This window comes from Schistocerca piceifrons, chromosome 8 (assembly GCF_021461385.2).
Source record: "Schistocerca piceifrons isolate TAMUIC-IGC-003096 chromosome 8, iqSchPice1.1, whole genome shotgun sequence".
Classification (NCBI taxonomy): Eukaryota; Metazoa; Arthropoda; class Insecta; order Orthoptera; family Acrididae; genus Schistocerca; species Schistocerca piceifrons.
Window position 1 is genome coordinate 142,089,859 of NC_060145.1, and position 23,929 is coordinate 142,113,787.

Sequence of the window (23,929 nt, forward strand, 5' to 3'; positions counted from 1 at the left end):
CGTAGCAGCTGACTCTAAAAGCATCGGGACGCTAGATTTGAGATGTATCACCTACTTGAGAATCATAAGTGAGCGTGCATTGTAGGTAAGTATTGCGCATTGCTCGGTAGTATAGTGGTTAGTATCCCCGCCTGTCACGCGGGAGACCGGGGTTCGATTCCCCGCCGGGGAGGTGCGATTTTTATATCGCAAAAGTTGCACGTGTGGCCCGAAAGGACATTAACGTTGTGATCGAGAAATGTAGTTGCTGCAGAATCGTAAGAAAGTCTGCGTCTTAGGAAGTGTTTCTCGTATTCTTCACACCACGTCGTCGTCGTTTCAGAACTTACAGGGTTTGCTGTTGACGCTGAATCATCGCACCCGAGGCTTAGTGAACGAGCTCGAAGCACCCAAGAAAAAGAATAATTTTAGCAGAGCGTGGTTTCGATCCACGGACCTCTGGGTTATAGGCCCAGCACGCTTCCACTGCGCCACTCTGCTGCGTGCAGGCGTCCTCCCTCTTCGGTGCGTGACATGGGACACTTGGAAATGCGTTGTCTGCGTCGCCTACCGATTAATTAACTGTGTGACATCTCTCAGCTTGACTTGTCTCGACTTTGCTCGACTGACGCTACGCTGACACTTGCACGAAGCGATATTTACCACGATCGTCTCGAGATGCAGCTGCGAGATGCTCAGGATTGACATTGCACTGCACGCAGGCGGAAACATTCGAATGCACTGCCTAGCTACGCGCCCGCAACTAACAAAATGCCGACCCTGCCAGGATTCGAACCTGGAATCTTCTGATCCGTAGTCAGACGCGTTATCCGTTGCGCCACAGGGCCACTGTTCGCGGTTCGTAGTAAGAGGCGGGTACACATCGCGGAGCAACGTGTTCTCGGTGGCTCGCCAACTGCGTGTCGTCCACTGACAACGGCGGCGCGGCCACTCCGGTCTTCCGCACTCTGCAGGGAGCTGCCAAGGAAGGCATCTCTCCTCTAGCTGCTCGGCCATGGTGCGCCTGCATAGCTTAGAGCTTGCCACACATCTGCCCTCGCCGTTGGACAGGTAGCAGACGGCAAGGCGCGCGTTTTCTGCAATTTTTCGGTGATGACAAGCGGCTGATATGCTTGTAAGTGTAGCATATGAAACAAGAATCGTATGAAGCATCCGTAGACAGGTGCTAAAGTCGCAGTATGGCCGCAGGTGACGGTCGTATGATGGGTCTGTAGCCACAACAGGTTGGCAGCGAAGCGAATACCGCTAACTGAAAGCACCCTGCTGTAGCCCCAGTGGCGCAATTGGTTAGCGCACGGTACTTATAAGGCAGTAGCCGTGAGCAATGCCGGGGTTGTGAGTTCGAGCCTCACCTGGGGCATGCTTTTATTTCGTAGCAGCTGACTCTAAAAGCATCGGGACGCTAGATTTGAGATGTATCACCTACTTGAGAATCATAAGTGAGCGTGCATTGTAGGTAAGTATTGCGCATTCCTCGGTAGTATAGTGGTTAGTATCCCCGCCTGTCACGCGGGAGAACGGGGTTCGATTCCCCGCCGGGGAGGTGCGATTTTTATATCGCAAAAGTTGCACGTGTGGCCCGAAAGGACATTAACGTTGTGATCGAGAAATGTAGTTGCTGCAGAATCGTAAGAAAGTCTGCGTCTTAGGAAGTGTTTCTCGTATTCTTCACACCACGTCGTCGTCGTTTCAGAACTTACAGGGTTTGCTGTTGACGCTGAATCATCGCACCCGAGGCTTAGTGAACGAGCTCGAAGCACCCAAGAAAAAGAATAATTTTAGCAGAGCGTGGTTTCGATCCACTGACCTCTGGGTTATGGGCCCAGCACGCTTCCACTGCGCCACTCTGCTGCGTGCAGGCGTCCTCCCTCTTCGGTGCGTGACATGGGACACTTGGAAATGCGTTGTCTGCGTCGCGTACCGATTAATTAACTGTGTGACATCTCTCAGCTTGACTTGTCTCGACTTTGCTCGACTGACGCTACGCTGACGCTTGCACGAAGCGATATTTACCACGATCGTCTCGAGATGCAGCTGCGAGATGCTCAGGATTGACATTGCACTGCACGCAGGCGGAAACATTCGAATGCACTGCCTAGCTACGCGCCCGCAACTAACAAAATGCCGACCCTGCCAGGATTCGAACCTGGAATCTTCTGATCCGTAGTCAGACGCGTTATCCGTTGCGCCACAGGGCCACTGGTCGCGTTGCGTAGTAAGAGGCGGGTACACATCGCGGAGCAACGTGTTCTCGGTGGCTCGCCAACTGCGTGTCGTCCACTGACAACGGCGGCGCGGCCACTCCGGTCTTCCGCACTCTGCAGGGAGCTGCCAAGGAAGGCATCTCTCCTCTAGCTGCTCGGCCATGGTGCGCCTGCATAGCTTAGAGCTTGCCACACATCTGCCCTCGCCGTTGGACAGGTAGCAGACGGCAAGGCGCGCGTTTTCTGCAATTTTTCGGTGATGACAAGCGGCTGATATGCTTGTAAGTGTAGCATATGAAACAAGAATCGTATGAAGCATCCGAAGACAGGTGCTAAAGTCGCAGTATGGCCGCAGGTGACGGTCGTATGATGGGTCTGTAGCCACAACAGGTTGGCAGCAAAGCGAATACCGCTAACTGAAAGCACCCTGCTGTAGCCCCAGTGGCGCAATTGGTTAGCGCACGGTACTTATAAGGCAGTAGCCGTGAGCAATGCCGGGGTTGTGAGTTCGAGCCTCACCTGGGGCATGCTTTTATTTCGTAGCAGCTGACTCTAAAAGCATCGGGACGCTAGATTTGAGATGTATCACCTACTTGAGAATCATAAGTGAGCGTGCATTTTAGGTAAGTATTGCGCATTCCTCGGTAGTATAGTGGTTAGTATCCCCGCCTGTCACGCGGGAGAACGGGGTTCGATTCCCCGCCGGGGAGGTGCGATTTTTATATCGCAAAAGTTGCACGTGTGGCCCGAAAGGACATTAACGTTGTGATCGAGAAATGTAGTTGCTGCAGAATCGTAAGAAAGTCTGCGTCTTAGGAAGTGTTTCTCGTATTCTTCACACCACGTCGTCGTCGTTTCAGAACTTACAGGGTTTGCTGTTGACGCTGAATCATCGCACCCGAGGCTTAGTGAACGAGCTCGAAGCACCCAAGAAAAAGAATAATTTTAGCAGAGCGTGGTTTCGATCCACTGACCTCTGGGTTATGGGCCCAGCACGCTTCCACTGCGCCACTCTGCTGCGTGCAGGCGTCCTCCCTCTTCGGTGCGTGACATGGGACACTTGGAAATGCGTTGTCTGCGTCGCGTACCGATTAATTAACTGTGTGACATCTCTCAGCTTGACTTGTCTCGACTTTGCTCGACTGACGCTACGCTGACGCTTGCACGAAGCGATATTTACCACGATCGTCTCGAGATGCAGCTGCGAGATGCTCAGGATTGACATTGCACTGCACGCAGGCGGAAACATTCGAATGCACTGCCTAGCTACGCGCCCGCAACTAACAAAATGCCGACCCTGCCAGGATTCGAACCTGGAATCTTCTGATCCGTAGTCAGACGCGTTATCCGTTGCGCCACAGGGCCACTGTTCGCGGTTCGTAGTAAGAGGCGGGTACACATCGCGGAGCAACGTGTTCTCGGTGGCTCGCCAACTGCGTGTCGTCCACTGACAACGGCGGCGCGGCCACTCCGGTCTTCCGCACTCTGCAGGGAGCTGCCAAGGAAGGCATCTCTCCTCTAGCTGCTCGGCCATGGTGCGCCTGCATAGCTTAGAGCTTGCCACACATCTGCCCTCGCCGTTGGACAGGTAGCAGACGGCAAGGCGCGCGTTTTCTGCAATTTTTCGGTGATGACAAGCGGCTGATATGCTTGTAAGTGTAGCATATGAAACAAGAATCGTATGAAGCATCCGTAGACAGGTGCTAAAGTCGCAGTATGGCCGCAGGTGACGGTCGTATGATGGGTCTGTAGCCACAACAGGTTGGCAGCGAAGCGAATACCGCTAACTGAAAGCACCCTGCTGTAGCCCCAGTGGCGCAATTGGTTAGCGCACGGTACTTATAAGGCAGTAGCCGTGAGCAATGCCGGGGTTGTGAGTTCGAGCCTCACCTGGGGCATGCTTTTATTTCGTAGCAGCTGACTCTAAAAGCATCGGGACGCTAGATTTGAGATGTATCACCTACTTGAGAATCATAAGTGAGCGTGCATTGTAGGTAAGTATTGCGCATTCCTCGGTAGTATAGTGGTTAGTATCCCCGCCTGTCACGCGGGAGAACGGGGTTCGATTCCCCGCCGGGGAGGTGCGATTTTTATATCGCAAAAGTTGCACGTGTGGCCCGAAAGGACATTAACGTTGTGATCGAGAAATGTAGTTGCTGCAGAATCGTAAGAAAGTCTGCGTCTTAGGAAGTGTTTCTCGTATTCTTCACACCACGTCGTCGTCGTTTCAGAACTTACAGGGTTTGCTGTTGACGCTGAATCATCGCACCCGAGGCTTAGTGAACGAGCTCGAAGCACCCAAGAAAAAGAATAATTTTAGCAGAGCGTGGTTTCGATCCACGGACCTCTGGGTTATGGGCCCAGCACGCTTCCACTGCGCCACTCTGCTGCGTGCAGGCGTCCTCCCTCTTCGGTGCGTGACATGGGACACTTGGAAATGCGTTGTCTGCGTCGCGTACCGATTAATTAACTGTGTGACATCTCTCAGCTTGACTTGTCTCGACTTTGCTCGACTGACGCTACGCTGACGCTTGCACGAAGCGATATTTACCACGATCGTCTCGAGATGCAGCTGCGAGATGCTCAGGATTGACATTGCACTGCACGCAGGCGGAAACATTCGAATGCACTGCCTAGCTACGCGCCCGCAACTAACAAAATGCCGACCCTGCCAGGATTCGAACCTGGAATCTTCTGATCCGTAGTCAGACGCGTTATCCGTTGCGCCACAGGGCCACTGTTCGCGTTTCGTAGTAAGAGGCGGGTACACATCGCGGAGCAACGTGTTCTCGGTGGCTCGCCAACTGCGTGTCGTCCACTGACAACGGCGGCGCGGCCACTCCGGTCTTCCGCACTCTGCAGGGAGCTGCCAAGGAAGGCATCTCTCCTCTAGCTGCTCGGCCATGGTGCGCCTGCATAGCTTAGAGCTTGCCACACATCTGCCCTCGCCGTTGGACAGGTAGCAGACGGCAAGGCGCGCGTTTTCTGCAATTTTTCGGTGATGACAAGCGGCTGATATGCTTGTAAGTGTAGCATATGAAACAAGAATCGTATGAAGCATCCGTAGACAGGTGCTAAAGTCGCAGTATGGCCGCAGGTGACGGTCGTATGATGGGTCTGTAGCCACAACAGGTTGGCAGCAAAGCGAATACCGCTAACTGAAAGCACCCTGCTGTAGCCCCAGTGGCGCAATTGGTTAGCGCACGGTACTTATAAGGCAGTAGCCGTGAGCAATGCCGGGGTTGTGAGTTCGAGCCTCACCTGGGGCATGCTTTTATTTCGTAGCAGCTGACTCTAAAAGCATCGGGACGCTAGATTTGAGATGTATCACCTACTTGAGAATCATAAGTGAGCGTGCATTGTAGGTAAGTATTGCGCATTCCTCGGTAGTATAGTGGTTAGTATCCCCGCCTGTCACGCGGGAGAACGGGGTTCGATTCCCCGCCGGGGAGGTGCGATTTTTATATCGCAAAAGTTGCACGTGTGGCCCGAAAGGACATTAACGTTGTGATCGAGAAATGTAGTTGCTGCAGAATCGTAAGAAAGTCTGCGTCTTAGGAAGTGTTTCTCGTATTCTTCACACCACGTCGTCGTCGTTTCAGAACTTACAGGGTTTGCTGTTGACGCTGAATCATCGCACCCGAGGCTTAGTGAACGAGCTCGAAGCACCCAAGAAAAAGAATAATTTTAGCAGAGCGTGGTTTCGATCCACGGACCTCTGGGTTATGGGCCCAGCACGCTTCCACTGCGCCACTCTGCTGCGTGCAGGCGTCCTCCCTCTTCGGTGCGTGACATGGGACACTTGGAAATGCGTTGTCTGCGTCGCGTACCGATTAATTAACTGTGTGACATCTCTCAGCTTGACTTGTCTCGACTTTGCTCGACTGACGCTACGCTGACGCTTGCACGAAGCGATATTTACCACGATCGTCTCGAGATGCAGCTGCGAGATGCTCAGGATTGACATTGCACTGCACGCAGGCGGAAACATTCGAATGCACTGCCTAGCTACGCGCCCGCAACTAACAAAATGCCGACCCTGCCAGGATTCGAACCTGGAATCTTCTGATCCGTAGTCAGACGCGTTATCCGTTGCGCCACAGGGCCACTGTTCGCGTTTCGTAGTAAGAGGCGGGTACACATCGCGGAGCAACGTGTTCTCGGTGGCTCGCCAACTGCGTGTCGTCCACTGACAACGGCGGCGCGGCCACTCCGGTCTTCCGCACTCTGCAGGGAGCTGCCAAGGAAGGCATCTCTCCTCTAGCTGCTCGGCCATGGTGCGCCTGCATAGCTTAGAGCTTGCCACACATCTGCCCTCGCCGTTGGACAGGTAGCAGACGGCAAGGCGCGCGTTTTCTGCAATTTTTCGGTGATGACAAGCGGCTGATATGCTTGTAAGTGTAGCATATGAAACAAGAATCGTATGAAGCATCCGTAGACAGGTGCTAAAGTCGCAGTATGGCCGCAGGTGACGGTCGTATGATGGGTCTGTAGCCACAACAGGTTGGCAGCAAAGCGAATACCGCTAACTGAAAGCACCCTGCTGTAGCCCCAGTGGCGCAATTGGTTAGCGCACGGTACTTATAAGGCAGTAGCCGTGAGCAATGCCGGGGTTGTGAGTTCGAGCCTCACCTGGGGCATGCTTTTATTTCGTAGCAGCTGACTCTAAAAGCATCGGGACGCTAGATTTGAGATGTATCACCTACTTGAGAATCATAAGTGAGCGTGCATTGTAGGTAAGTATTGCGCATTCCTCGGTAGTATAGTGGTTAGTATCCCCGCCTGTCACGCGGGAGAACGGGGTTCGATTCCCCGCCGGGGAGGTGCGATTTTTATATCGCAAAAGTTGCACGTGTGGCCCGAAAGGACATTAACGTTGTGATCGAGAAATGTAGTTGCTGCAGAATCATAAGAAAGTCTGCGTCTTAGGAAGTGTTTCTCGTATTCTTCACACCACGTCGTCGTCGTTTCAGAACTTACAGGGTTTGCTGTTGACGCTGAATCATCGCACCCGAGGCTTAGTGAACGAGCTCGAAGCACCCAAGAAAAAGAATAATTTTAGCAGAGCGTGGTTTCGATCCACGGACCTCTGGGTTATGGGCCCAGCACGCTTCCACTGCGCCACTCTGCTGCGTGCAGGCGTCCTCCCTCTTCGGTGCGTGACATGGGACACTTGGAAATGCGTTGTCTGCGTCGCGTACCGATTAATTAACTGTGTGACATCTCTCAGCTTGACTTGTCTCGACTTTGCTCGACTGACGCTACGCTGACGCTTGCACGAAGCGATATTTACCACGATCGTCTCGAGATGCAGCTGCGAGATGCTCAGGATTGACATTGCACTGCACGCAGGCGGAAACATTCGAATGCACTGCCTAGCTACGCGCCCGCAACTAACAAAATGCCGACCCTGCCAGTATTCGAACCTGGAATCTTCTGATCCGTAGTCAGACGCGTTATCCGTTGCGCCACAGGGCCACTGTTCGCGGTTCGTAGTAAGAGGCGGGTACACATCGCGGAGCAACGTGTTCTCGGTGGCTCGCCAACTGCGTGTCGTCCACTGACAACGGCGGCGCGGCCACTCCGGTCTTCCGCACTCTGCAGGGAGCTGCCAAGGAAGGCATCTCTCCTCTAGCTGCTCGGCCATGGTGCGCCTGCATAGCTTAGAGCTTGCCACACATCTGCCCTCGCCGTTGGACAGGTAGCAGACGGCAAGGCGCGCGTTTTCTGCAATTTTTCGGTGATGACAAGCGGCTGATATGCTTGTAAGTGTAGCATATGAAACAAGAATCGTATGAAGCATCCGTAGACAGGTGCTAAAGTCGCAGTATGGCCGCAGGTGACGGTCGTATGATGGGTCTGTAGCCACAACAGGTTGGCAGCAAAGCGAATACCGCTAACTGAAAGCACCCTGCTGTAGCCCCAGTGGCGCAATTGGTTAGCGCACGGTACTTATAAGGCAGTAGCCGTGAGCAATGCCGGGGTTGTGAGTTCGAGCCTCACCTGGGGCATGCTTTTATTTCGTAGCAGCTGACTCTAAAAGCATCGGGACGCTAGATTTGAGATGTATCACCTACTTGAGAATCATAAGTGAGCGTGCATTGTAGGTAAGTATTGCGCATTCCTCGGTAGTATAGTGGTTAGTATCCCCGCCTGTCACGCGGGAGAACGGGGTTCGATTCCCCGCCGGGGAGGTGCGATTTTTATATCGCAAAAGTTGCACGTGTGGCCCGAAAGGACATTAACGTTGTGATCGAGAAATGTAGTTGCTGCAGAATCGTAAGAAAGTCTGCGTCTTAGGAAGTGTTTCTCGTATTCTTCACACCACGTCGTCGTCGTTTCAGAACTTACAGGGTTTGCTGTTGACGCTGAATCATCGCACCCGAGGCTTAGTGAACGAGCTCGAAGCACCCAAGAAAAAGAATAATTTTAGCAGAGCGTGGTTTCGATCCACGGACCTCTGGGTTATGGGCCCAGCACGCTTCCACTGCGCCACTCTGCTGCGTGCAGGCGTCCTCCCTCTTCGGTGCGTGACATGGGACACTTGGAAATGCGTTGTCTGCGTCGCGTACCGATTAATTAACTGTGTGACATCTCTCAGCTTGACTTGTCTCGACTTTGCTCGACTGACGCTACGCTGACGCTTGCACGAAGCGATATTTACCACGATCGTCTCGAGATGCAGCTGCGAGATGCTCAGGATTGACATTGCACTGCACGCAGGCGGAAACATTCGAATGCACTGCCTAGCTACGCGCCCGCAACTAACAAAATGCCGACCCTGCCAGGATTCGAACCTGGAATCTTCTGATCCGTAGTCAGACGCGTTATCCGTTGCGCCACAGGGCCACTGTTCGCGTTTCGTAGTAAGAGGCGGGTACACATCGCGGAGCAACGTGTTCTCGGTGGCTCGCCAACTGCGTGTCGTCCACTGACAACGGCGGCGCGGCCACTCCGGTCTTCCGCACTCTGCAGGGAGCTGCCAAGGAAGGCATCTCTCCTCTAGCTGCTCGGCCATGGTGCGCCTGCATAGCTTAGAGCTTGCCACACATCTGCCCTCGCCGTTGGACAGGTAGCAGACGGCAAGGCGCGCGTTTTCTGCAATTTTTCGGTGATGACAAGCGGCTGATATGCTTGTAAGTGTAGCATATGAAACAAGAATCGTATGAAGCATCCGTAGACAGGTGCTAAAGTCGCAGTATGGCCGCAGGTGACGGTCGTATGATGGGTCTGTAGCCACAACAGGTTGGCAGCAAAGCGAATACCGCTAACTGAAAGCACCCTGCTGTAGCCCCAGTGGCGCAATTGGTTAGCGCACGGTACTTATAAGGCAGTAGCCGTGAGCAATGCCGGGGTTGTGAGTTCGAGCCTCACCTGGGGCATGCTTTTATTTCGTAGCAGCTGACTCTAAAAGCATCGGGACGCTAGATTTGAGATGTATCACCTACTTGAGAATCATAAGTGAGCGTGCATTGTAGGTAAGTATTGCGCATTCCTCGGTAGTATAGTGGTTAGTATCCCCGCCTGTCACGCGGGAGAACGGGGTTCGATTCCCCGCCGGGGAGGTGCGATTTTTATATCGCAAAAGTTGCACGTGTGGCCCGAAAGGACATTAACGTTGTGATCGAGAAATGTAGTTGCTGCAGAATCGTAAGAAAGTCTGCGTCTTAGGAAGTGTTTCTCGTATTCTTCACACCACGTCGTCGTCGTTTCAGAACTTACAGGGTTTGCTGTTGACGCTGAATCATCGCACCCGAGGCTTAGTGAACGAGCTCGAAGCACCCAAGAAAAAGAATAATTTTAGCAGAGCGTGGTTTCGATCCACGGACCTCTGGGTTATGGGCCCAGCACGCTTCCACTGCGCCACTCTGCTGCGTGCAGGCGTCCTCCCTCTTCGGTGCGTGACATGGGACACTTGGAAATGCGTTGTCTGCGTCGCGTACCGATTAATTAACTGTGTGACATCTCTCAGCTTGACTTGTCTCGACTTTGCTCGACTGACGCTACGCTGACGCTTGCACGAAGCGATATTTACCACGATCGTCTCGAGATGCAGCTGCGAGATGCTCAGGATTGACATTGCACTGCACGCAGGCGGAAACATTCGAATGCACTGCCTAGCTACGCGCCCGCAACTAACAAAATGCCGACCCTGCCAGTATTCGAACCTGGAATCTTCTGATCCGTAGTCAGACGCGTTATCCGTTGCGCCACAGGGCCACTGTTCGCGGTTCGTAGTAAGAGGCGGGTACACATCGCGGAGCAACGTGTTCTCGGTGGCTCGCCAACTGCGTGTCGTCCACTGACAACGGCGGCGCGGCCACTCCGGTCTTCCGCACTCTGCAGGGAGCTGCCAAGGAAGGCATCTCTCCTCTAGCTGCTCGGCCATGGTGCGCCTGCATAGCTTAGAGCTTGCCACACATCTGCCCTCGCCGTTGGACAGGTAGCAGACGGCAAGGCGCGCGTTTTCTGCAATTTTTCGGTGATGACAAGCGGCTGATATGCTTGTAAGTGTAGCATATGAAACAAGAATCGTATGAAGCATCCGTAGACAGGTGCTAAAGTCGCAGTATGGCCGCAGGTGACGGTCGTATGATGGGTCTGTAGCCACAACAGGTTGGCAGCAAAGCGAATACCGCTAACTGAAAGCACCCTGCTGTAGCCCCAGTGGCGCAATTGGTTAGCGCACGGTACTTATAAGGCAGTAGCCGTGAGCAATGCCGGGGTTGTGAGTTCGAGCCTCACCTGGGGCATGCTTTTATTTCGTAGCAGCTGACTCTAAAAGCATCGGGACGCTAGATTTGAGATGTATCACCTACTTGAGAATCATAAGTGAGCGTGCATTGTAGGTAAGTATTGCGCATTCCTCGGTAGTATAGTGGTTAGTATCCCCGCCTGTCACGCGGGAGAACGGGGTTCGATTCCCCGCCGGGGAGGTGCGATTTTTATATCGCAAAAGTTGCACGTGTGGCCCGAAAGGACATTAACGTTGTGATCGAGAAATGTAGTTGCTGCAGAATCGTAAGAAAGTCTGCGTCTTAGGAAGTGTTTCTCGTATTCTTCACACCACGTCGTCGTCGTTTCAGAACTTACAGGGTTTGCTGTTGACGCTGAATCATCGCACCCGAGGCTTAGTGAACGAGCTCGAAGCACCCAAGAAAAAGAATAATTTTAGCAGAGCGTGGTTTCGATCCACGGACCTCTGGGTTATGGGCCCAGCACGCTTCCACTGCGCCACTCTGCTGCGTGCAGGCGTCCTCCCTCTTCGGTGCGTGACATGGGACACTTGGAAATGCGTTGTCTGCGTCGCGTACCGATTAATTAACTGTGTGACATCTCTCAGCTTGACTTGTCTCGACTTTGCTCGACTGACGCTACGCTGACGCTTGCACGAAGCGATATTTACCACGATCGTCTCGAGATGCAGCTGCGAGATGCTCAGGATTGACATTGCACTGCACGCAGGCGGAAACATTCGAATGCACTGCCTAGCTACGCGCCCGCAACTAACAAAATGCCGACCCTGCCAGGATTCGAACCTGGAATCTTCTGATCCGTAGTCAGACGCGTTATCCGTTGCGCCACAGGGCCACTGTTCGCGTTTCGTAGTAAGAGGCGGGTACACATCGCGGAGCAACGTGTTCTCGGTGGCTCGCCAACTGCGTGTCGTCCACTGACAACGGCGGCGCGGCCACTCCGGTCTTCCGCACTCTGCAGGGAGCTGCCAAGGAAGGCATCTCTCCTCTAGCTGCTCGGCCATGGTGCGCCTGCATAGCTTAGAGCTTGCCACACATCTGCCCTCGCCGTTGGACAGGTAGCAGACGGCAAGGCGCGCGTTTTCTGCAATTTTTCGGTGATGACAAGCGGCTGATATGCTTGTAAGTGTAGCATATGAAACAAGAATCGTATGAAGCATCCGTAGACAGGTGCTAAAGTCGCAGTATGGCCGCAGGTGACGGTCGTATGATGGGTCTGTAGCCACAACAGGTTGGCAGCAAAGCGAATACCGCTAACTGAAAGCACCCTGCTGTAGCCCCAGTGGCGCAATTGGTTAGCGCACGGTACTTATAAGGCAGTAGCCGTGAGCAATGCCGGGGTTGTGAGTTCGAGCCTCACCTGGGGCATGCTTTTATTTCGTAGCAGCTGACTCTAAAAGCATCGGGACGCTAGATTTGAGATGTATCACCTACTTGAGAATCATAAGTGAGCGTGCATTGTAGGTAAGTATTGCGCATTCCTCGGTAGTATAGTGGTTAGTATCCCCGCCTGTCACGCGGGAGAACGGGGTTCGATTCCCCGCCGGGGAGGTGCGATTTTTATATCGCAAAAGTTGCACGTGTGGCCCGAAAGGACATTAACGTTGTGATCGAGAAATGTAGTTGCTGCAGAATCGTAAGAAAGTCTGCGTCTTAGGAAGTGTTTCTCGTATTCTTCACACCACGTCGTCGTCGTTTCAGAACTTACAGGGTTTGCTGTTGACGCTGAATCATCGCACCCGAGGCTTAGTGAACGAGCTCGAAGCACCCAAGAAAAAGAATAATTTTAGCAGAGCGTGGTTTCGATCCACGGACCTCTGGGTTATGGGCCCAGCACGCTTCCACTGCGCCACTCTGCTGCGTGCAGGCGTCCTCCCTCTTCGGTGCGTGACATGGGACACTTGGAAATGCGTTGTCTGCGTCGCGTACCGATTAATTAACTGTGTGACATCTCTCAGCTTGACTTGTCTCGACTTTGCTCGACTGACGCTACGCTGACGCTTGCACGAAGCGATATTTACCACGATCGTCTCGAGATGCAGCTGCGAGATGCTCAGGATTGACATTGCACTGCACGCAGGCGGAAACATTCGAATGCACTGCCTAGCTACGCGCCCGCAACTAACAAAATGCCGACCCTGCCAGTATTCGAACCTGGAATCTTCTGATCCGTAGTCAGACGCGTTATCCGTTGCGCCACAGGGCCACTGTTCGCGGTTCGTAGTAAGAGGCGGGTACACATCGCGGAGCAACGTGTTCTCGGTGGCTCGCCAACTGCGTGTCGTCCACTGACAACGGCGGCGCGGCCACTCCGGTCTTCCGCACTCTGCAGGGAGCTGCCAAGGAAGGCATCTCTCCTCTAGCTGCTCGGCCATGGTGCGCCTGCATAGCTTAGAGCTTGCCACACATCTGCCCTCGCCGTTGGACAGGTAGCAGACGGCAAGGCGCGCGTTTTCTGCAATTTTTCGGTGATGACAAGCGGCTGATATGCTTGTAAGTGTAGCATATGAAACAAGAATCGTATGAAGCATCCGTAGACAGGTGCTAAAGTCGCAGTATGGCCGCAGGTGACGGTCGTATGATGGGTCTGTAGCCACAACAGGTTGGCAGCAAAGCGAATACCGCTAACTGAAAGCACCCTGCTGTAGCCCCAGTGGCGCAATTGGTTAGCGCACGGTACTTATAAGGCAGTAGCCGTGAGCAATGCCGGGGTTGTGAGTTCGAGCCTCACCTGGGGCATGCTTTTATTTCGTAGCAGCTGACTCTAAAAGCATCGGGACGCTAGATTTGAGATGTATCACCTACTTGAGAATCATAAGTGAGCGTGCAGTGTAGGTAAGTATTGCGCATTCCTCGGTAGTATAGTGGTTAGTATCCCCGCCTGTCACGCGGGAGAACGGGGTTCGATTCCCCGCCGGGGAGTTGCGATTTTTATATCGCAAAAGTTGCACGTGTGGCCCGAAAGGACATTAACGTTGTGATCGAGAAATGTAGTTGCTGCAGAATCGTAAGAAAGTCTGCGTCTTAGGAAGTGTTTCTCGTATTCTTCACACCACGTCGTCGTCGTTTCAGAACTTACAGGGTTTGCTGTTGACGCTGAATCATCGCACCCGAGGCTTAGTGAACGAGCTCGAAGCACCCAAGAAAAAGAATAATTTTAGCAGAGCGTGGTTTCGATCCACGGACCTCTGGGTTATGGGCCCAGCACGCTTCCACTGCGCCACTCTGCTGCGTGCAGGCGTCCTCCCTCTTCGGTGCGTGACATGGGACACTTGGAAATGCGTTGTCTGCGTCGCGTACCGATTAATTAACTGTGTGACATCTCTCAGCTTGACTTGTCTCGACTTTGCTCGACTGACGCTACGCTGACGCTTGCACGAAGCGATATTTACCACGATCGTCTCGAGATGCAGCTGCGAGATGCTCAGGATTGACATTGCACTGCACGCAGGCGGAAACATTCGAATGCACTGCCTAGCTACGCGCCCGCAACTAACAAAATGCCGACCCTGCCAGGATTCGAACCTGGAATCTTCTGATCCGTAGTCAGACGCGTTATCCGTTGCGCCACAGGGCCACTGTTCGCGGTTCGTAGTAAGAGGCGGGTACACATCGCGGAGCAACGTGTTCTCGGTGGCTCGCCAACTGCGTGTCGTCCACTGACAACGGCGGCGCGGCCACTCCGGTCTTCCGCACTCTGCAGGGAGCTGCCAAGGAAGGCATCTCTCCTCTAGCTGCTCGGCCATGGTGCGCCTGCATAGCTTAGAGCTTGCCACACATCTGCCCTCGCCGTTGGACAGGTAGCAGACGGCAAGGCGCGCGTTTTCTGCAATTTTTCGGTGATGACAAGCAGCTGATATGCTTGTAAGTGTAGCATATGAAACAAGAATCGTATGAAGCATCCGTAGACAGGTGCTAAAGTCGCAGTATGGCCGCAGGTGACGGTCGTATGATGGGTCTGTAGCCACAACAGGTTGGCAGCAAAGCGAATACCGCTAACTGAAAGCACCCTGCTGTAGCCCCAGTGGCGCAATTGGTTAGCGCACGGTACTTATAAGGCAGTAGCCGTGAGCAATGCCGGGGTTGTGAGTTCGAGCCTCACCTGGGGCATGCTTTTATTTCGTAGCAGCTGACTCTAAAAGCATCGGGACGCTAGATTTGAGATGTATCACCTACTTGAGAATCATAAGTGAGCGTGCATTGTAGGTAAGTATTGCGCATTCCTCGGTAGTATAGTGGTTAGTATCCCCGCCTGTCACGCGGGAGAACGGGGTTCGATTCCCCGCCGGGGACGTGCGATTTTTATATCGCAAAAGTTGCACGTGTGGCCCGAAAGGACATTAACGTTGTGATCGAGAAATGTAGTTGCTGCAGAATCGTAAGAAAGTCTGCGTCTTAGGAAGTGTTTCTCGTATTCTTCACACCACGTCGTCGTCGTTTCAGAACTTACAGGGTTTGCTGTTGACGCTGAATCATCGCACCCGAGGCTTAGTGAACGAGCTCGAAGCACCCAAGAAAAAGAATAATTTTAGCAGAGCGTGGTTTCGATCCACGGACCTCTGGGTTATGGGCCCAGCACGCTTCCACTGCGCCACTCTGCTGCGTGCAGGCGTCCTCCCTCTTCGGTGCGTGACATGGGACACTTGGAAATGCGTTGTCTGCGTCGCGTACCGATTAATTAACTGTGTGACATCTCTCAGCTTGACTTGTCTCGACTTTGCTCGACTGACGCTACGCTGACGCTTGCACGAAGCGATATTTACCACGATCGTCTCGAGATGCAGCTGCGAGATGCTCAGGATTGACATTGCACTGCACGCAGGCGGAAACATTCGAATGCACTGCCTAGCTACGCGCCCGCAACTAACAAAATGCCGACCCTGCCAGGATTCGAACCTGGAATCTTCTGATCCGTAGTCAGACGCGTTATCCGTTGCGCCACAGGGCCACTGTTCGCGGTTCGTAGTAAGAGGCGGGTACACATCGCGGAGCAACGTGTTCTCGGTGGCTCGCCAACTGCGTGTCGTCCACTGACAACGGCGGCGCGGCCACTCCGGTCTTCCGCACTCTGCAGGGAGCTGCCAAGGAAGGCATCTCTCCTCTAGCTGCTCGGCCATGGTGCGCCTGCATAGCTTAGAGCTTGCCACACATCTGCCCTCGCCGTTGGACAGGTAGCAGACGGCAAGGCGCGCGTTTTCTGCAATTTTTCGGTGATGACAAGCGGCTGATATGCTTGTAAGTGTAGCATATGAAACAAGAATCGTATGAAGCATCCGTAGACAGGTGCTAAAGTCGCAGTATGGCCGCAGGTGACGGTCGTATGATGGGTCTGTAGCCACAACAGGTTGGCAGCAAAGCGAATACCGCTAACTGAAAGCACCCTGCTGTAGCCCCAGTGGCGCAATTGGTTAGCGCACGGTACTTATAAGGCAGTAGCCGTGAGCAATGCCGGGGTTGTGAGTTCGAGCCTCACCTGGGGCATGCTTTTATTTCGTAGCAGCTGACTCTAAAAGCATCGGGACGCTAGATTTGAGATGTATCACCTACTTGAGAATCATAAGTGAGCGTGCAGTGTAGGTAAGTATTGCGCATTCCTCGGTAGTATAGTGGTTAGTATCCCCGCCTGTCACGCGGGAGAACGGGGTTCGATTCCCCGCCGGGGAGGTGCGATTTTTATATCGCAAAAGTTGCACGTGTGGCCCGAAAGGACATTAACGTTGTGATCGAGAAATGTAGTTGCTGCAGAATCGTAAGAAAGTCTGCGTCTTAGGAAGTGTTTCTCGTATTCTTCACACCACGTCGTCGTCGTTTCAGAACTTACAGGGTTTGCTGTTGACGCTGAATCATCGCACCCGAGGCTTAGTGAACGAGCTCGAAGCACCCAAGAAAAAGAATAATTTTAGCAGAGCGTGGTTTCGATCCACGGACCTCTGGGTTATGGGCCCAGCACGCTTCCACTGCGCCACTCTGCTGCGTGCAGGCGTCCTCCCTCTTCGGTGCGTGACATGGGACACTTGGAAATGCGTTGTCTGCGTCGCGTACCGATTAATTAACTGTGTGACATCTCTCAGCTTGACTTGTCTCGACTTTGCTCGACTGACGCTACGCTGACGCTTGCACGAAGCGATATTTACCACCATCGTCTCGAGATGCAGCTGCGAGATGCTCAGGATTGACATTGCACTGCACGCAGGCGGAAACATTCGAATGCACTGCCTAGCTACGCGCCCGCAACTAACAAAATGCCGACCCTGCCAGGATTCGAACCTGGAATCTTCTGATCCGTAGTCAGACGCGTTATCCGTTGCGCCACAGGGCCACTGTTCGCGTTTCGTAGTAAGAGGCGGGTAGACATCGCGGAGCAACGTGTTCTCGGTGGCTCGCCAACTGCGTGTCGTCCACTGACAACGGCGGCGCGGCCACTCCGGTCTTCCGCACTCTGCAGGGAGCTGCCAAGGAAGGCATCTCTCCTCTAGCTGCTCGGCCATGGTGCGCCTGCATAGCTTAGAGCTTGCCACACATCTGCCCTCGCCGTTGGACAGGTAGCAGACGGCAAGGCGCGCGTTTTCTGCAATTTTTCGGTGATGACAAGCGGCTGATATGCTTGTAAGTGTAGCATATGAAACAAGAATCGTATGAAGCATCCGTAGACAGGTGCTAAAGTCGCAGTATGGCCGCAGGTGACGGTCGTATGATGGGTCTGTAGCCACAACAGGTTGGCAGCAAAGCGAATACCGCTAACTGAAAGCACCCTGCTGTAGCCCCAGTGACAGTTCCGCTTCAGACGCGACAGCGATAGGACGTGCCTCAGCTTCCGTGCCGTCGTAGCGCCGCAAGCCGTTTTACGTCGCTTCTTGTGGCTGTGATTGTGCGTTTTCTCGTGTTACTTCGAGTTTTTGTCTTTCCTCGTCGTCTTGTTTCTCTTACTAGCGGTTCCGTCGTTTATCGTTACAGTTATGGCTAAATCGGTTCCCCGTCAGAATACATTATGTTTTGAGTTTGACAAGGCATCGTGTCGTGTGCAACCAAAGTCCCTGGAAATTCATGAGTGAATTGTGGATAAAATTTTGATCGCTTCAGACCAGGTTCACACAGTGCACTATGATATGGCGGATTACTGTTTCTTTGTCAAGTTTCTCACTGCGTTTCAACTGGAAAAAATCTTGCAGAAAACTGGAGGAAAGGCGGAATTCCATCATCGAGACCAGTCGGTGAGTACCGTGATATTCACCAATGCCGATGTAGAATATAAACAGGTTCTGGTATTCAATTTGCCACCAGAAGTTGAAAATTACCTGTTGAAGGATGTTCTTGCTAAGTACGGTGATATGCGGCAAATCAGAATGGAAACACAAATTGCAATGCTACAGTGGGGTTCGTTCTGTTGATATGAGCATGAAAGTTAATATTCCCTCGAATATCGTGGTCTGTGGCTATAAAGCACATGTCGTTTATAGTGGGTAAGTAGAAACTTGTTATATTTGTAACGAGAGCGGACATTTACGCAGTGATTGTCCTCGGCGTGTTTTCATGCTTAAAAACACCTTCCAAAAACGCCATAGGTTTTCACTAGCTGATATTATGACCCAACGTCAGAATTTGGGGGAGACAACTTTGCAACCCAGTACGTCAGAGGCCGTTGAACCCGATCTTAGCAGCAAGTCCCTCCCGCCTTTAGCGCAAAAGAGCGAGAAGCTTCCACTTGCTGTCAGCACAACGTTATCGGTCGGTAACAAACGACGCCGTACCTGTGATGATAGTGGAACTGATGAAGAGTTGTCGGCCAACGACCAGAACTCTGTCACGGACGAGATCCCTCCCTCGCAGGAAACCCTTGCCGTAGACAACATAGATGAGGGCTCCGACGCCGCTGCTTCCACGGCGGCGTCGGTCAACAACAGTGCCAAGCAGTGTTTACAGCTGACTGTTGTGACGCCGCCGGCCGGCCCGCCACAACTCGACTTGGATGCACAACAAGAGGACGACCGTCCGATGTCGGCTCTACAGCCACACGACGAGGAAGTTGGTCTGGAGACCGTTGTAAACACCAACCTGCCCCTCAATGAACACAACCACCCTGAGAAGCCGGAAGACTATTTACCAACAGACCGTGTAGGTACAAACACACACACCTTGCCTTCCGCCGCCGTGATTTCGCACGAGTAAGCTACAATGGAGGAAGCCGGCACTCCGACTACCGATTTCAGTCATGATCCGCCCACCCCACCTTCTGCCATGGAACTCCCGGCTGGTGGACGACGGAAAACTAAACCCAAACCAAATGTCTCCGCAGCCCGAAGGAAGACTCCGAATAAAGGAGCCGAGGAATCTGGACGCGAACCTGGCAATGTAACTTCGCGATGGACTGGGCCGTTAATGCAATGCAGCTTTCTTCCTCCTCCGATGGGCACGACCCAGGCATATAAATTTCTGTCTCTTAATATTAACAAGATCACGTCAGCTCTGAAAACAGCGTTGTTGCGACAGTTTATCTACGACTCTGAAGCCGATGTTGTGCTCCTACAGGAAGTGTCTATATTAAGTCTCACCGTCCCTGGTTTTCATACGATAGCTAATGTAACGAAAGACACGAGCACAGGCACAGCCATTTTATTACACGAGGGCATCCCTGTTCGAAGTATTGAAATACTCGAGTGTGGTAGAGGTATTGCTTGTCGGATTTTTGACGTCACCATAGTGAACATCTACGCTCCGCCTGGTTCAACTCACAAATCCGACAGAGCCAAATTTTTCAAAGAAGACATCATCTATTTGTTGCGACGGAACCCATCACAATTAATACTTAGTGGCGACTTCAATTGTGTCCTCAATCGAAAAGATCAGTCTCCGAACTTCAATTACTGTCGGGAACTGCATGATCTGGTACGTCATCTGCGAATGCAGGATGCATGGGAACTAAGGAACCCCACTAAGGTTAAATTTACGTACTTTGCTTCGACGGCATGCAGCCGCCTTGATCGGATGTACGTCACGGCGAATATCTGCCATCGTGTTCTCGACACGGATGTCATTCCAGCTAGCTTTTCAGACCATTGTGCCCTTTCCGTAACGATCAGTTTAGACAGACAACGGACTCACCGATTCCGGAATCAATGGAGCTTCAATGGTTCTCTCCTGACGGATAATTACATACAAGATGTTATTCATGCGACGTGGACGGACTGTCTCAAGCGCCGTTGTAAGTACGCTACCAATATCGCCTGGTGGAATGAGGTAGTCAAACGGAGGATGAGACAAACTCTGAAAAATTATGGCTGGCAACGAGCCCAGGATACCAAACGGACCATCGATTTTTACCAGACGGTATTGCGGGAGTTGTATACACAAGCAACCGTAACGAATACGAACTTGGAAGGGATCGAGAAAATCAAAGCCAAACTACTAGCCATCAAGCGTACACAACTGGCGGGGCTGCGGACCAAAGCTAAAACCAAATCGCTCTAAGAAGACGAAGTCACGTCCCTGTACCACCTTATAAAGCACCGTGCGAACCGCCAGAGAAAGTTTATTGAGGAACTTGAGACCGATTATGGGGTCCTCCTCACTCATCAGAGGGATATCCTTCGCGCCGTTCACGAATATTTTACTCAACTGTACTCGCAATGTGCTACCCGTGGGAATGCTGACACTGAGCCCTTCTGTACTCCACCTTCAGAAGTCACGCACGCCGATAACTGCGCGATATTGCAAGATTTTGATGCGGATGACTTCCTGGACCTGATCACTGGTTCCCCGTCACACAAATCCCCCGGCCCTGATGGGCTGCCGAAAGAATTCTATGTGCGCTTCTGGCCTCTCATTGGACAAGCCTTTACAACAGTCCTCAACGAGGTGATGAGCGGGACTCACTTGCCGGCAGGCCTCAAGGAAGGCAGAATTGCCTTGGTTCGCAAACGTCAACACCGGAAAAATCTTGATCATTATCGTCCGATAACTTTACTGAATTTCGATTATAAAACTTTTGCCAGAGCACTAAATAGCAGACTAACGGAGGTGGTGAAAAAGGTGGTCCAAAATCATCAATCCTGTTTCCCTGGTCGGTCTATTATGACACCCATCTCGGAATATAGAGACATAATTTCAATAGCATCGGTGACCAACGTGAACTGTGCACTCTTATTCGACTTTTGTAAAGCGTTCGATCGTGTGAGTCATGATTATCTCATACGGTTCCTGCAGCATTGTGGACTAAATGCCAGCGTTATTGCCTTCATACGACACTTGATAACTGGTATCACAACGAAGGTTATCGTCAATGGACAGCACACGCAGCCTATCGAGATTCAAAGAGGGGTGCCGCAGGGGAGCCCCCTCTCCATGCTCTTGTTCGTGCTGGCGCTCGAACCATTACTACGCTCCATCGACAATAAACTGACCGGCCTGACCACGGCCGATACTTATTTTGTGGTTCGCGCTTACACCGATGATGTCGGGGTTTTAATACGGGCCGAAGAAGATATACACATCCTTAAATCCGCAATTGATGACTACTGCCGTGCCTCTGGAGCACAAATTAACACCGATAAATGCAGATTCGTCAACATCCGTGGACTGGAGAACGTAACTGTCCCGTGGACACAAACTGCGGAAAACCACAAAACCTTAGGTATGATTGTCGATCGATGCCCACTGAAAATGTGTGCCAAAAATTGGCGGCGGATCGCCGATACCATGCATGGCGCTATTCGCGAAAACAACTGGCGGTCTATCAACCTGCTTCAACGTATTCGTCTCCTCGACACTTACATTTTCAGTAAAGCCTACTACATGGCCCAACTCTTTCCGATTCCAAGGTTACAGGCGAAGCGACTTATGAAAATCTCCAACTATTTTCTCTGGAAAGGGCACATTTTTAAACCGAAATATACCACATTGAACTTGCCGAGGAAGGCTGGAGGACTCAATTTACCAGACATCGACAGAAAGTGTACGGCCTTGTACATCAAACGCATTACCACGTTGTTGAGGAAGGAACCGCTCAGTGTAACTCATTGGCTCTTCCAAATTTTACGTCCTATCGACCTCCGTCCACCCACTGCTGTAGGACAAATCAATTTTAAACTCAAACATGTCCGGTACTATTATCTCGAAGTAAGTTACATCGGAGGCACCGTAGTTCACAGGACGGATTTATCGACAAAGGTTCTGCTCGACAGATGGCATCGAAACACGATACACCACCCCATGGAACTCAAACACCCAAGTGTCCAATGGAATATAGTCTGGCACAACATCAGTTTATCCATCCATACTTCCGTTGTGGCATCCACGTGGTATCAGGTTGTTAATAGTGTTATCCCCACCAATGAACTGTTGCACCGCATAGGCTTACACGACTGTGATCGATGTGCGCGTTGTGGCCTGGTCGACACCTTACGCCACAGATTTACATGCGCTGGCCATTTACTTAACTGGAAGTGGGTGCAACAACGTTTGGGTCTCTTAACTCGCAGCAATGCAGCCAGTCACTCCACCGATTTCCTCCTCTGGCCAGACACCACATATTATCCTGCGACCAAGAACAACACTGTGATGTAGCTACTGGGACACTATGTGACATATGTTATTTGCCACAACGGTGACGACGATCTCGTAAGTTTTGAAACTTACATGCGAACAGCACAATGGCAAATGAAACGGTTCACCGCAGTCAAAGAAAATTTTGGAAACATGGACGCCATTATTTTTGACAAGCAAGGTGTCGGATAAAACCTCCTGACTCCTCACTGGTACCATTCAACGTCAACGACCGGCCCTTCAGATTAAACAGTAAGAGCACTACGGCAAAAAAAAAAATAAATAAATAAATAAAAATAAAAAAAATGGCACAGCGCTGGTCTAGTAAACCAGAGGTCGTCAGTTCGATCCTCACAGGAGGCAAATGAATTTTGTAACAGCACCTCCCACCGTGGCCCTATCGAAAAAAGCGGTCAAGGATAAAAAAAAAATTATGAATGGGTGCGGTATTTAAGAAACGCCCTCGCAAAAGAAAAGTGCGAATGGTGCTAATAAAGCAGGGACCAGAAAATGCTGTTTTTGGCAGTCTCCAGAGAATGCCGGCGTGAAATAATTAGTTCTTAAAATAATAAAAAAAAAAGGTAGTATAGTGGTTAGTATCCCCACCTGTCACGTGGGAGACCGGGGTTCGATTCCCCGCCGGGGAGATGCGATTTTAATATCGCGAAAGTTGCACGTGTGCCCCGAGAAAGCATTACCGTTGTGATCAAGGAATGTAATTGCTAAAAAATCGTAAGAAATTCTGCGTCTTAGGAAGTGTTTCTCGTATTCTGCACACGACGTCGTCGTTTCACAACTCACAGGGTTGCTGTCTACGCTGAATCAGCGCACCCCAGGGTTAATGATCGAGCTCGAAGCACCCAAGAAAAAGAATAATTTTAGCAGAGCGTGGTTTCGATCCACGGACCTCTGGGTTATGGGCCCAGCACGCTTCCACTTTTTCTTTTTTCCTTTTCCATCCACCCCTTCTGGCCCGTCCTCGCGCTCGCCTAAATTACCTTCATCGGCTCGGCTTCTTCGCGTTTAAAAATTCTCTGTGGAAATTAAAATTTAGTCGTGTAACAGATGGAGTCTCTTCACTAACCTTTTGGTTATTCTGGGAAGCCACTATATATTTTGTGGAAATTAAGCAAATGATATCTTCTGCGGTAAGGGGAGAAGCACATCACTTTTCAGGGAAGACTGAAAGTGTTTTAATCAATTTGTGGATGCTGGGTCCTTCTGCAGCGAGAATGAACAAATCGTTTATTCCTCTTACATGGGAAAATCAAACATAACATAGACCTGTCTTCGTTGCAAATGAACTTCTTCCTAAAGAAATAGTAAGTGAATAAATACAATATCTCGCTACGTTAACGTTCGGAGTAAAAAGGAAGCATACTTTTCTCTATATTTGTCTATTTGTTGAAGTTTCTGGCGTTGATTTATGAA

At 51.7% G+C, this 23,929-nt stretch overlaps 39 non-coding genes across 39 annotated transcripts; 25 read left to right on the top strand and 14 right to left on the bottom strand.

Moving 5' to 3' along the window:
- The first annotated feature begins 100 nt into the window (after positions 1-100).
- Trnad-guc lies at positions 101-172 on the top strand. Its single transcript has one exon. It is a non-coding gene; the product is annotated as a tRNA-Asp (tRNA).
- Positions 173-408: 236 nt separating this feature from the next.
- Trnai-uau lies at positions 409-480 on the bottom strand. Its single transcript has one exon. It is a non-coding gene; the product is annotated as a tRNA-Ile (tRNA).
- A 274-nt stretch (positions 481-754) lies between these two features.
- On the bottom strand, positions 755-827 carry Trnar-acg. Its single transcript has one exon. It is a non-coding gene; the product is annotated as a tRNA-Arg (tRNA).
- Positions 828-1,268: 441 nt separating this feature from the next.
- Trnai-uau lies at positions 1,269-1,360 on the top strand. The gene is given in 2 exon segments: positions 1,269-1,306; positions 1,325-1,360. It is a non-coding gene; the product is annotated as a tRNA-Ile (tRNA).
- Positions 1,361-1,471: 111 nt separating this feature from the next.
- Trnad-guc lies at positions 1,472-1,543 on the top strand. Its single transcript has one exon. It is a non-coding gene; the product is annotated as a tRNA-Asp (tRNA).
- Positions 1,544-2,125: 582 nt separating this feature from the next.
- On the bottom strand, positions 2,126-2,198 carry Trnar-acg. The gene has a single exon. It is a non-coding gene; the product is annotated as a tRNA-Arg (tRNA).
- Positions 2,199-2,639: 441 nt separating this feature from the next.
- Trnai-uau lies at positions 2,640-2,731 on the top strand. Its single transcript is given in 2 exon segments — positions 2,640-2,677; positions 2,696-2,731. It is a non-coding gene; the product is annotated as a tRNA-Ile (tRNA).
- Positions 2,732-2,842: 111 nt separating this feature from the next.
- On the top strand, positions 2,843-2,914 carry Trnad-guc. Its single transcript has one exon. It is a non-coding gene; the product is annotated as a tRNA-Asp (tRNA).
- A 582-nt stretch (positions 2,915-3,496) lies between these two features.
- Positions 3,497-3,569, bottom strand: Trnar-acg. The gene has a single exon. It is a non-coding gene; the product is annotated as a tRNA-Arg (tRNA).
- Positions 3,570-4,010: 441 nt separating this feature from the next.
- On the top strand, positions 4,011-4,102 carry Trnai-uau. Its single transcript is given in 2 exon segments — positions 4,011-4,048; positions 4,067-4,102. It is a non-coding gene; the product is annotated as a tRNA-Ile (tRNA).
- A 111-nt stretch (positions 4,103-4,213) lies between these two features.
- On the top strand, positions 4,214-4,285 carry Trnad-guc. The gene has a single exon. It is a non-coding gene; the product is annotated as a tRNA-Asp (tRNA).
- A 582-nt stretch (positions 4,286-4,867) lies between these two features.
- On the bottom strand, positions 4,868-4,940 carry Trnar-acg. Its single transcript has one exon. It is a non-coding gene; the product is annotated as a tRNA-Arg (tRNA).
- Positions 4,941-5,381: 441 nt separating this feature from the next.
- Trnai-uau lies at positions 5,382-5,473 on the top strand. The gene is given in 2 exon segments: positions 5,382-5,419; positions 5,438-5,473. It is a non-coding gene; the product is annotated as a tRNA-Ile (tRNA).
- A 111-nt stretch (positions 5,474-5,584) lies between these two features.
- On the top strand, positions 5,585-5,656 carry Trnad-guc. Its single transcript has one exon. It is a non-coding gene; the product is annotated as a tRNA-Asp (tRNA).
- Positions 5,657-6,238: 582 nt separating this feature from the next.
- Positions 6,239-6,311, bottom strand: Trnar-acg. The gene has a single exon. It is a non-coding gene; the product is annotated as a tRNA-Arg (tRNA).
- Positions 6,312-6,752: 441 nt separating this feature from the next.
- On the top strand, positions 6,753-6,844 carry Trnai-uau. Its single transcript is given in 2 exon segments — positions 6,753-6,790; positions 6,809-6,844. It is a non-coding gene; the product is annotated as a tRNA-Ile (tRNA).
- A 111-nt stretch (positions 6,845-6,955) lies between these two features.
- Trnad-guc lies at positions 6,956-7,027 on the top strand. Its single transcript has one exon. It is a non-coding gene; the product is annotated as a tRNA-Asp (tRNA).
- Positions 7,028-7,609: 582 nt separating this feature from the next.
- Trnar-acg lies at positions 7,610-7,682 on the bottom strand. The gene has a single exon. It is a non-coding gene; the product is annotated as a tRNA-Arg (tRNA).
- Positions 7,683-8,123: 441 nt separating this feature from the next.
- Positions 8,124-8,215, top strand: Trnai-uau. Its single transcript is given in 2 exon segments — positions 8,124-8,161; positions 8,180-8,215. It is a non-coding gene; the product is annotated as a tRNA-Ile (tRNA).
- Positions 8,216-8,326: 111 nt separating this feature from the next.
- Positions 8,327-8,398, top strand: Trnad-guc. The gene has a single exon. It is a non-coding gene; the product is annotated as a tRNA-Asp (tRNA).
- A 582-nt stretch (positions 8,399-8,980) lies between these two features.
- Trnar-acg lies at positions 8,981-9,053 on the bottom strand. The gene has a single exon. It is a non-coding gene; the product is annotated as a tRNA-Arg (tRNA).
- Positions 9,054-9,494: 441 nt separating this feature from the next.
- Positions 9,495-9,586, top strand: Trnai-uau. The gene is given in 2 exon segments: positions 9,495-9,532; positions 9,551-9,586. It is a non-coding gene; the product is annotated as a tRNA-Ile (tRNA).
- Positions 9,587-9,697: 111 nt separating this feature from the next.
- Positions 9,698-9,769, top strand: Trnad-guc. Its single transcript has one exon. It is a non-coding gene; the product is annotated as a tRNA-Asp (tRNA).
- A 582-nt stretch (positions 9,770-10,351) lies between these two features.
- Trnar-acg lies at positions 10,352-10,424 on the bottom strand. Its single transcript has one exon. It is a non-coding gene; the product is annotated as a tRNA-Arg (tRNA).
- A 441-nt stretch (positions 10,425-10,865) lies between these two features.
- On the top strand, positions 10,866-10,957 carry Trnai-uau. Its single transcript is given in 2 exon segments — positions 10,866-10,903; positions 10,922-10,957. It is a non-coding gene; the product is annotated as a tRNA-Ile (tRNA).
- A 111-nt stretch (positions 10,958-11,068) lies between these two features.
- Trnad-guc lies at positions 11,069-11,140 on the top strand. The gene has a single exon. It is a non-coding gene; the product is annotated as a tRNA-Asp (tRNA).
- A 582-nt stretch (positions 11,141-11,722) lies between these two features.
- On the bottom strand, positions 11,723-11,795 carry Trnar-acg. Its single transcript has one exon. It is a non-coding gene; the product is annotated as a tRNA-Arg (tRNA).
- A 441-nt stretch (positions 11,796-12,236) lies between these two features.
- Positions 12,237-12,328, top strand: Trnai-uau. Its single transcript is given in 2 exon segments — positions 12,237-12,274; positions 12,293-12,328. It is a non-coding gene; the product is annotated as a tRNA-Ile (tRNA).
- Positions 12,329-12,439: 111 nt separating this feature from the next.
- Positions 12,440-12,511, top strand: Trnad-guc. Its single transcript has one exon. It is a non-coding gene; the product is annotated as a tRNA-Asp (tRNA).
- A 582-nt stretch (positions 12,512-13,093) lies between these two features.
- On the bottom strand, positions 13,094-13,166 carry Trnar-acg. Its single transcript has one exon. It is a non-coding gene; the product is annotated as a tRNA-Arg (tRNA).
- Positions 13,167-13,607: 441 nt separating this feature from the next.
- On the top strand, positions 13,608-13,699 carry Trnai-uau. The gene is given in 2 exon segments: positions 13,608-13,645; positions 13,664-13,699. It is a non-coding gene; the product is annotated as a tRNA-Ile (tRNA).
- A 111-nt stretch (positions 13,700-13,810) lies between these two features.
- Trnad-guc lies at positions 13,811-13,882 on the top strand. Its single transcript has one exon. It is a non-coding gene; the product is annotated as a tRNA-Asp (tRNA).
- A 582-nt stretch (positions 13,883-14,464) lies between these two features.
- Positions 14,465-14,537, bottom strand: Trnar-acg. Its single transcript has one exon. It is a non-coding gene; the product is annotated as a tRNA-Arg (tRNA).
- Positions 14,538-14,978: 441 nt separating this feature from the next.
- Positions 14,979-15,070, top strand: Trnai-uau. Its single transcript is given in 2 exon segments — positions 14,979-15,016; positions 15,035-15,070. It is a non-coding gene; the product is annotated as a tRNA-Ile (tRNA).
- A 111-nt stretch (positions 15,071-15,181) lies between these two features.
- Trnad-guc lies at positions 15,182-15,253 on the top strand. The gene has a single exon. It is a non-coding gene; the product is annotated as a tRNA-Asp (tRNA).
- Positions 15,254-15,835: 582 nt separating this feature from the next.
- On the bottom strand, positions 15,836-15,908 carry Trnar-acg. Its single transcript has one exon. It is a non-coding gene; the product is annotated as a tRNA-Arg (tRNA).
- A 441-nt stretch (positions 15,909-16,349) lies between these two features.
- Positions 16,350-16,441, top strand: Trnai-uau. The gene is given in 2 exon segments: positions 16,350-16,387; positions 16,406-16,441. It is a non-coding gene; the product is annotated as a tRNA-Ile (tRNA).
- Positions 16,442-16,552: 111 nt separating this feature from the next.
- Positions 16,553-16,624, top strand: Trnad-guc. Its single transcript has one exon. It is a non-coding gene; the product is annotated as a tRNA-Asp (tRNA).
- A 582-nt stretch (positions 16,625-17,206) lies between these two features.
- On the bottom strand, positions 17,207-17,279 carry Trnar-acg. The gene has a single exon. It is a non-coding gene; the product is annotated as a tRNA-Arg (tRNA).
- Positions 17,280-23,929: the final 6,650 nt, after the last annotated feature.